The sequence below is a fragment of the Prionailurus bengalensis genome, chromosome B2, assembly GCF_016509475.1.
Source record: "Prionailurus bengalensis isolate Pbe53 chromosome B2, Fcat_Pben_1.1_paternal_pri, whole genome shotgun sequence".
NCBI classification, from domain to species: domain Eukaryota; kingdom Metazoa; phylum Chordata; class Mammalia; order Carnivora; family Felidae; genus Prionailurus; species Prionailurus bengalensis.
Window position 1 is genome coordinate 72,653,503 of NC_057349.1, and position 9,420 is coordinate 72,662,922.

Genomic DNA, 9,420 nt, shown 5'->3' on the forward strand with positions numbered 1-9,420 from the left:
TTCGGAAAATGGAGCGCGATTCAGTGTGCCCAATGAATAGGGCTCTTGTGGTTGGAAATAAAAATGAGAAAGCAGTTTCTGTACTGATAGTCAAAACTTCACATGTGAGACTAAGGAATTCTGAGTGTGTTTTGTGGGATACGTGAATCATTGAAGAGTTTTGAATAAAGTGAGGAAATAACTCTGAACAAAGTCAGAGCTCACATTGGCTTGAACATGTATGAAAGATCAAAGAAAAAATCTTGTGTTTTAATCTTGTCAAATGTTTGCTAAAGGTTCGAAGTACTCAATGAAGATGTAGCAAAAGCATCATCACTGGTGGGAGGATATGGCCCATCTTGACCTTTCACATTTGGAATCACAAGGTAGAAAGGGGTTTTGCAAAAGTGATGAAATTAAAAAACTATATGATTACTAGAGAACATTTTTGATTTCCAGCCTAGTATTAGTGCAAGTTAATCCTAATATTGAACACAATTGTGTCTTTTCAGACTTGTGATTCTAATAGCAGACCTAATAGATGAGTTCTCAAGGCAACTTGAATATAAAACAAAGGATACACAGAGACACTTCTAAATATATTCTCTTCCTCTTCTCATATAGGAAAGTGGCATTTATGGCAGAGATAGGAGAAAGAAAAAATACCAAACATCTTTGGCTTTTGATAGTTGGGAATAAAAAGTACACATTTTAAAACAAACAAAACAAATAAACTTCACTTTCATACAGTTTTGCATCCAAATACATTTCTTATTCAGAGAACTTAATTTTTTTTCTAAAAAATGATATCTAATGATATATCTAATAGGCATGCTCTAAAAGCTTTAGGAAGGTAATATCCTGTGGCCTCAGATTAACTGATGAACTGAGAAGAAATTCTAAAAGGAAATATGGTGACCCTATGGCATGCAAATTTGGTGATGTTGGTTTTATTTCAAATAAACTGACCACTCAAGAGAAGTAAAGCCTTTGTAGTTAATGGCCCTTCTGGGGAGGCAATGTGGTTTGGAGGTCTAAGACTTGAAATCAGTATCCTCACATTTATTAACAAAAATTTCTTTCTTGGTCAAAGACAATGTCCTTCCTATCTTTCCAACAATGTGTTAAAAGGATCAAATATTTTATTGAATATGAAAGTGATATTTCAATTATTATATTCTTTTTTAAAAGCATTTATTCATTTTGAAAGAGAGAGAGTGTGTGTGCGCGTATGTGCACACAAACGGGGGTAGGGAGGGGAAGCAGAGAGAGAGAGAGAGAAAGAGAGAATCCCAAGCAGGCTCCACTCTGTTAGAGCAAAGCCCAGTGGGGGGCTGGAATCCACTAACTGTGAGATCATGATCTGAGCCAAAATCAAGAGTGGGAGACTCAACTGACTGAGACACCCAGGCACCCCTCAATTATATACTTGAGTGAAAGTTAATATTCAACAAGAATATTTTTAAAAGAAATAAAATTTTTAGTATTATTAATAGTTTATAATAGACATAAAATATATGTACACATAAAAGCTATTATGACTGAGTGCCTGTCATAATACATTTGTCTAAACCCATAGGATATACAACATTAAGAATGAAGCCAATGAGGGGCGCCTGGGTGGTTCAGTCAGTTAAGTGTCTGACTTCAGCTAAGGTCATGATCTCATGGTTCATGGTTTCCAGCCCCACTTTGGGCTCTGTGCTGACAGCTCAGAGCCTGGAGCCTGCTTCAGATTCTGTGTATCCCTCTCTCTGCCTCTCCCCTACTCATGCTCTCTCTCTCTCTCTCTCTCTCTCTCAAAAATAAATTTAAAAAGACATTAAAGAACGAAAAAAGAATGACCCCCTGTAAACTATGAGCTTTGGATGATTATGATGTGTCAGTGTAGGCTCATCAGTTGTAACAAATGTACTCTGCTGGGGGATGTTGATAATGGGGGAGACTGTGCATGTATGTGGGTGGGCATATGAGAAATCTCTGTACCTTCCTCTCAATTTTACCATGAACCTAAAACTGCTCTAAAAAATAAAATCTTAAAGAAGAAAAAAATGAGAGGAGCTCTGCCTTATCTGATTAGTTCATATTATTAGTTCATATTTTGTGTCACTCTACTTTTTAGAAATAATTGGTAATGTTCAAACTATATTTCTTGTCCCTTAGTGCCTAGTAAACATGCCACTGCAGCCTACACTAATGTTTGTTTTACATAACGAAATGTTTTTCATAAAAAAAAGGATGATCTTATTCTTGTCAGGTCAGGTCATACCTGCAGTTTGGGGTAACATATTGTAACACGAAAGTTGATATGATGATCTTTTCCAGAAACAGATAGCTGGAAGATCGAGGGACTCAAAAAAGTACCACATGAAATGTGTTGAAAGAAACTGAAAATTGTTAGGCTGGAAGAAAATGTAGAAACTGAATGATTTAGCTTATTCCATTTAATTTGCAGAGTGCTAGACAATGAATCACAATTTCAGGAAGGCAAAGATAAAGAATGATATTCTAAATTAGATAATGTCCCAGCTTGGAAGGCTTATGCAGTAAAGAGTTTTATAGCCACAGGTGATTTTAGCACATGTTGAAATATTGTCGAGGAAATGTTTGTATTTAGCAGATATTTGGAGGAAAGTGAATAAGTGAATAATATAGATTTTTCAGACTTTTTAGGAATATGTTGCTGTACAGCTATGTTGCAAACTTTCAAAGTCTTTCTTTTCTCAAAATGCTCAAATTCGGCCTTCAAAATTTTAAACACTATCAACACCAATATCTGACCCATTAGAATCTTGGCATCAGACGTTCCATCTTCATAGTCTTGAAGTTCACTTTAAAAACTTTCTATGATTTGCTTTCTGCCCACGGACGCTGAAGAGTAAGCATTGTTAAAGTGTCTCCTCCCACTGCTGTCATGACTAAGTCAGAGTCTCCTAAAGAGCCTGAACAATTGCAGAAGTTCTTCATTGGAGGTTTGAACTTTGAAACAATGAATGAGAGTCTGGGGGGGGGGCATTTTGAGCAATGGGGAAATCTTATGGATGATGTGGTAAAATGAGAGATCCAAACAGCAAGCGGCTCAGAGACTTTGGGTTTGTGATGCGTGTCACTGCGGAGGAGATGGATGCAGCCATGAATGCAAGGCCACAGAAGGTGGGTGGAAGAGTTGTAGAACCAAAGAGGGCTGTCTCGAGAGAAGATTCTCAAAGACCTGGTGCCCACTTAACTGTGAAAAAGACTTTTGTTGGTGGCATTAGAGAAGACACTGAAGAACATCTAAGAGATGATTTTGAAAAATATGAGAAAATTGAAGTGATTGAAATCATGACTGACTGAGGCAGTGTCAAAAAGAGAGGCTTTGCTTTTGTAACATTTGATGACCGTGACTCCATAGACAAGGCTGTCATTCAAAAATACCATACTGTGAATGGCTGCAACAGTGAAGTAAGGAGAGCTCTATCTAAGCAAGATATGGCCAGTGCTTCATCCAGCTGAAGAGGTCAAAGCGGTTCTAGAAACTTTGATGATGGGTCATGGAGGTGTTTTTGATGTGAATGACAACTTTGGTCATGGAGGAAACTTCAGTTTTGGTGGACAAGGTGGCTTTGGTGGCAGTAGGGATGACCATAATGGATTTGGTAATGATGGAAGTAACTTTGGAGGTGGCAGAAGCCATAATAATTTTGGTAATCACAACAATCAAACTTCGAATTTTGGACCCATTGAAAGGAGGAATTTTCGAGGGAGAAGCTCTGGTCCCTGTGGTGGTGGAGGCCAATATTTTGCCAAACCACGAAACCAAGGTGGCTATGGCAGTTCCAGCAGCAGCAGTAGCTATGGCAGTAGCAGAAGGTTTTAATTACTGCCAGGAAACAAAGTTTAGCAGGAAAGAAGTGCCAGAGAAGTGACAGGGAAGCTACAGGTTACAACAGATCTGTGAACTCAGCCAAGCACAGTGCTGCCAGGGCCTAGCTGTTACAAAGAAGACATGTTTTAGACAATGTGTATGGGCAAAAAACTCGAGGAGTGTCACTGTGATTCATTGTATAAAAGGTTATTTCATTTTCTATTCCGTGGGAAGTGTAGAACATTCCAACAAAGGTTTTAATGTAGAATTTTTTTTTGCACCCACCCATGCTGTTGATTGCTAAGTGTGTGTGTGTGTGTGTGTGTGTGTGTGTGTATACACTTTTTTTTTAAGGTGCTGTGTAAAGTTACTCTACTCTGAAGCCATCTTGGTAAACTATCACAACAGTGTAAGGTTAGAATTCCTTCAGGGTCATGCCAGGTTTCATTTGAAATTTATTTGCAACCCGCTTGGGCACAGAAGCCACTGTCTCCACAAACCTCGGTGTAGTTGAAGTGTCAGTTAATGTGTTGTGACTTTTACCATCAAAAAGGTCACCCAAGGAAGTCCTGGAGATTATTTGTTTATCAACATGATTGTTGGTACATCCTATGCAATGTATCGGAATTGAATTATGGTATCAGATAAAATTATAGACTGGGAAAAAAGGAAAACTTTCTATGATTCATTGAATATATCATAAATTATTATCTTTACCAATTTGTACCAGCTAATTGTATCTATTTATTTACTCATGATCATGCATTTTTAAATTTTTAGATTTTTAAATAAAGACTCCACAATTGCAGGCTGAACATAAAGAAACTTCAGAGATTCAAAACAGAGAAAAGTGTTTCTTCTACCCTTTCCGCACAATAAATGAAGTGGACAATATTTCAAGCTTTGAAAATTTTGTGAATTAAATAACAAACAGTGATACTTTTTTATTAAAATTGCTTTTTAAGCTTTTACAGGCTGCTAAAATGGCTAACAACTGAAAGTAGATTCAGTTAGTTTAAATCAGTAAATTAACATTTCAACATATTATATTTGTGAATACTAGTACATTTTAATTCATGCATATAATTACTTTAATTATTATACTGAAGCTCTTAAAATCCTTACCCAGACTTTTTAAAAAAGACATTATTCAGCAAAGTGCTATTACATGTTATCTCTAAGTGTTTGATTTCTAGATGTGTTTAAAGAGATTTAGTAAGAGATTTATTAAAGGTTTATAAAGTTAGGTTTGACAAATATTTTCTTTTATTTGCGGGGGATTGCACTTAACAGAGGGAATTTTAATTTAAACTATGAAAAATGTCAATCACTGATGTTTTCTTGGGCCTAAATACCATCTCAGTACTAATAGAGAAAAAGCACACATAGTAAGTTCTTAAAAATAATAACTGTATTTGATTAGCTTCCATTATATAAAAGTAAAAATATTTATAAATATACCTAAATTAGTATATAATGCATATTAAAAATTTTTTATTAAAATAGCTTTTGGCAGCATATGTAAAATATTTTATACCACTAGGTGTTATAAAATATTTTACACTATTAGATGAATAGCTTTGATGTAGAATGTAAGATACTAATTTAATTTATATACTTTATATATATATAGACTACATTATTATGGATTAAATGACTAAATCATTTAATGACATGAAGCTTAATTTATTTTAAAATGGGTTGAAATACGTCATATGTAGAATTTTAAAAATAACTTCTTCCTAGTCTCCATTTGATTTGTAAAAAAGGGATAAACTAAGTAATTTTAAAATGACTTATGAGAATTTTGAATTAATATTTACTGAGCTCAAACCCACACTTGAGTCAGTTTATCATCGATATTTAAGGAAAATTCAATTCCTCTAGAAAATAATCTGGCTGTAACTGCACACAGAAGAAGGGACCAGACCAGTCACCATTGTTTTGATCCCCTCATGGAAATTCTTGCCATTTTATCTGCCTTCCTTAGTTTCTGAATCCTTGGAGAAATAAATTAGAGGTAGAAGTGGTATGAGGAATAAAAATGAGCCTAATTATTGCAGTGACAGTAGTAAAGATTTTTAAATATTAAGGATAATAGAGTACTTTATCCTAAACCTTTTCCTCCTCAAATTTCCTCTAATAGTTCAGATTAGAAGAATTGTGGAACTTTACCAGTTTTCTTTCTTCTTTCCTACCCCAATCACAACTTTGTCATCAAATACTCTTACTCTTTTTATTATTTTGCTTTATTTCCAGTTTAGAGAAGAAGAAATACTTTGGATAAGAATCACAGTTACACTGTCATGCTTAGTAAAACCTAAATGAAATCATATCTCAAGTGCCTTATTAATCATCCGAGTTAGAAAATTTTGGACAAGTGATAATCGCAGTTCTCATAACACGAAATCCATGTGTGTACACATACATAAGCTGTTAAATGAGAAACAGAAAGATTTGATTGTGTTTGTAATTATTCACAAGATAGACAAAAGAAATGTTTTATCAAGGAAGTTTATAGTATAAAGAAAAGTAATGTGGATTTAGGATGTCCATTCAGATCGGTAGCGATTAATGGTCACTTTAAGGCTAAAAAACAAGCATTTAAAACGAATCCCCCCTGATCACTCACACCCTGATAAACCATAGTGGAATTAGGCATTTCTATAATATCTGGACTGCCACATTAAGTTATGTGCATGCAAAACCAGGTTGTTTAGAGCTCATGTACCAACAGCCTCAGGGGACTGAAAGTAATTGCTCTATTTAGAAGGTGGAATGCAGTTTTGGGTCTTCTATTCCTGCTGCATTAAGACCAGGACTGTACCAACTTGCTATAATTTAAAGCCATTATTGAAATCCTCATAGCATGAGATAATTCCTTTCACATCTTTGAAAGCCTTGATACAAAGCGGCTTATATCCCAGGATTTTCTCCACAATGACATAGTTGTTCACATAATGTGTAGCCCAGAAAATATGTTCCATTATTATCGAATCCTTATTGAGTAGCTATAATGGCCAATTTTTGGCATATATTCAATATGAGCACAGCTGAGGAGGACCATCAAATTTGATGAAAAGACAAAATCAACCTAATCTGGTGGTAGTGTGAAATGCATCGTAACAGCTTCTCTCTTTAATGAAAGAGAACTTGATTATATCACACAAAGAATTTTACCAAAAAGACCTCCACTCTAATGTTATGGACTTGGGTAGAGCAGACAGACCACAGAATAGTTCTGTTAATACTATGTTATCAGATTTGAATCACATATCAGTCAGGACTCCAATGAGAACCAGATGATATACTCAAAGAGATAATTTGAGGCGCACTCACATGGGATTCAATTGCAAATATATCAAGTTTGTAGAACAGAAGAAGCCCAGTAATACAACATAATAGCATCTAAGTTTTTACCACTCCTAGGATAAGGGAACAAGGGAAGCACAGAGTTCTTGGGTCTCTGAAGCAGATAGTTTTGTAGACTCCTCTGTGGTCTTCAGTGGAAGGACACGTTCACCTAACTGCAAATGCTTAGTGGGGGAAGCCCAGAGCAAAAAATACCCTGACCTTCTCCCTTCCTTTAATCTCCTGCTGGCCTTTCTAAACCCAACAGAAGCCAGGGGACGTGGGTGAATTTTTTTTTAAGTTTATTTATTTATTTTGAGAGAGATAGTGTGCAGGAGGGGCAGAGAGAGAGAGAGAGGAAGAATCCCAAGCAGGATCTGCACTGTCAGTGCAGAGCCCCATACAGTGCTCAAACTCATTAACCGTGAGATCATTACCTGAGCCGAAATCAAGAGTCAGATGCTTGACTGAGCCACCCAGGCACCACCCAGGTACACCTAATATGTTCCACAAAGGTGAGTCTTCTAGGGCAGCAAACAAGATGAGGCAAAGTAGAGAGAGGACATAGGAGAACACACAATAAGGAAAGTATTAAAATAAAACAGAACCCCCCAAAAACACTTTTTTTTAGAATGCAAAATGAAACACATTGCCTTCTAAAATTTGGAAAATAAGTAAAGTACATATTGGTGCAGACATCCCTTTTTAGCAGTTACTCCTCTCCCTGTTGAAAGTAGGAAAACAATAGCAAAAACAATAATAAGAGCAAAAGCAAAAAAAAAAGCAAATGAAAGTCTTTAAGCATACTTTAAAAGTATAGAAATTAGGACAGTCTTTGGGGTTGGTTTGATTTTGTGACTCAAATGATGACACTAAAGACACAATTTCTCTTTGTTTCTCTGCTTGCCCCATAGTGTCAATGTTAGCATAAAGTTGACACTTCATGGTGGCAAAATGGCTGCAACACTTCCAGGTTTCACACTTGTGTACCCCAACATGTGGAAGAAAAATGCAAAGAGAAATCTGTCCACTGCCATTTTTTTTCCACCCACAGCTTCCAGAAAATTTCCACCTATATCTATGTGGTCTGAATTGAATCACTTGAACCAATATCTGTAGTTAAAGGAAGGAGAACCATATGCAGATTAGTTTGGGAAGAGGTTATTGAAAGCCATAATACTGACAGAGAAACAAGATTTCCATTCCTCAAACTGATGGCCAACTCAGCATCACTTCCAAGGGCATATGGCAGGACACCTAGGAATAGGCAGAATTAATGTTGTGGAGACAGTATCAATATGTAGTATTGCTCCCTTTATTCTCCACAAGCCCTTTAACACATGAAGAAATAGGCCTAAACAGATTAAACAGTAACATTTCCTGATGGCATTTAGTTATTAAATAATGGGGCTGGATTTATGTTTTTAATTTTCCAGTTCAAAAGCGTACATTTTCCAACCATTAAAAATTGCTGTAAGAAGTAATTATTTGGTATCTAAAGTATCCCATAGTCTTCTGAGTAAGGGTTTGTAAAATATAAAGTATGGGGATCAAAAGCATAGATAGAATGGATAATTGCAGTAAACCCACTTTAAGAAAGTATTTTTTTAATATAAGCTCTAATTAATCAATTTTATAATAGATTAAGGACTAAGGTTCACTGACATATTTTTGGAAACAAAATTTGGAACCATCAGAGCAACTCAGAGCAAGAACTACTACTGTTCAGGGACACCTGAATGTCTCAGTCAGTTGGGTGTCCACCTCTTAATTTTGGCTCAGGTCATGATCCCAAGGCTATGGGATCAAGCCCCATGATGGGCTCCACGCTGAGCATGGAGCCTGCTTAAGATTCCGTCTCTTCCTCCCTTTGCTCCTCTCCCCTACTCGGGATCTTTCTCTCTCTAAAAAAAACAAAAAGCAAAAAACTACTACTATTCAGTTAGTAGAACATATATAAATTACAGAGAGGAAGGAGTACTTATGGTGCAACTATCATTTGTATGGGTGAAATACTAAGTTTTAATATATACCTAAATATACATATATATTTTTGATCTCCTGAACTATATTGCCTAATTTATCATTATCCTAATTTTTCTCTATGTTTTTGTTTGTGCCTTTGAATGTTTATTCCTGGTAGATAGTTGTTTTATATTTAATCAAATCTACAAAATATGTAACTCTGAAGATGTTTAAATGTATCTTTTTTCTATTTATGTCCTGATATCCTGTTAGGCCAA

The 9,420-nt window shown here is 35.8% G+C and overlaps 1 pseudogene; it reads left to right on the forward strand.

The window, feature by feature from the left end:
• Nucleotides 1–1,964: 1,964 nt before the first annotated feature.
• On the forward strand, nt 1,965–3,994 carry LOC122488976 (annotated as a pseudogene).
• The last annotated feature ends 5,426 nt before the right edge of the window (nt 3,995–9,420 follow it).